This window comes from Hermetia illucens, chromosome 6, assembly GCF_905115235.1.
Source record: "Hermetia illucens chromosome 6, iHerIll2.2.curated.20191125, whole genome shotgun sequence".
NCBI classification, from domain to species: Eukaryota; Metazoa; Arthropoda; class Insecta; order Diptera; family Stratiomyidae; genus Hermetia; species Hermetia illucens.
Window position 1 is genome coordinate 8,136,514 of NC_051854.1, and position 1,191 is coordinate 8,137,704.

Consider the following 1,191-nt stretch of genomic DNA (forward strand, 5'->3'; position numbering starts at 1 on the left):
ATTTTTGCTAGTTTTTAGTTGAATCATGAATAATTCGCAGAAAATTATTGGACTCCGGCGGGGGCTATAATCTGGGCTAAGGCTAGATGAAATTGGAGGCGCTTAGTACACAAAAGTTAGTTAGTTTGATATTTCGTTACACTTCATTAGATTTTCATCGAAAAACATCCTTCCTCTTTCTCGGAATCGAGACCATTTGAAGGGCTTGGAAAACCTTTCAACTACTCTCATTCGCAAGGGATGTTTTTTTGTTGGCTCTTCTATGCAATGGAGTTCATTACTTTATCAAGGAGACCCACTTGCAGTTTGACCATTGTATCCTCCCCCGCAAGAAGATTTTGTAACCACGACAGGTTCAAATACAACATTCTAGTAGCTTCAAAATTCCCTGAATTAGATATAGTTCAACCTAAGTTATGGGTACCACGTTCATTACAGGGATTTCAGTAAAGGATAATGGTAACAAATTTTACATTAATGTGGTCATTGATTTTGCAGTACTTTTTTTTCGTTTATTAGCTTTTATAATTTATTGGAGTGATTTACCTATGAGGGTTTGTGCTCAGTTGCACCTTGATCCCGTTGAAAGAGCGTTCTGACGCTACCTACATGTTCTTAGTTCTATTCAATGCCTGCACATAGAACGTGTTTTGATCATTAGATTCCAGTTTCAGTTTCAGTGCGTGGGTTGTGAAAGTTATTCGAATTTTTGCTCATGATAAATAAAAATATATGTGTGTAGTGGGGGGAATAAAAGTGATGTTTTCTCATGTTCCGAGTATGCTTTTCCCCGAAAACATAGAATCAGATTGCTGAAGTGATCAAGTTTTACTATCCCCCTAGGCCGGAATTGCATGTTAATGCATGCCCTGATCACTTAGCCAGTGAGCAAGATAACTATTGTTCGGGAGTATTCTTTGCTCAATAGATTCTGGAAGCGAAACCACCACTTCAGTGAATCCGAAAGTAGGAAATCGCATGGAATCTTGTTGTACCTTGAACTCCGGTTATTTACCCGTTGGTTTGGTATTTCATTAATTGTTTGGTGTATCAACCAGAATTCTGAGTTGTTTTTTATTCGTCATGCTATCTTGAAAGGATTCTCTTCTTTCCTACATAAATGTAATACTCCAAGAAGTACGGTATGCTCGCCTGGAGTGATCATATGGGGTCCTTCCTGTTTTCGGTAAT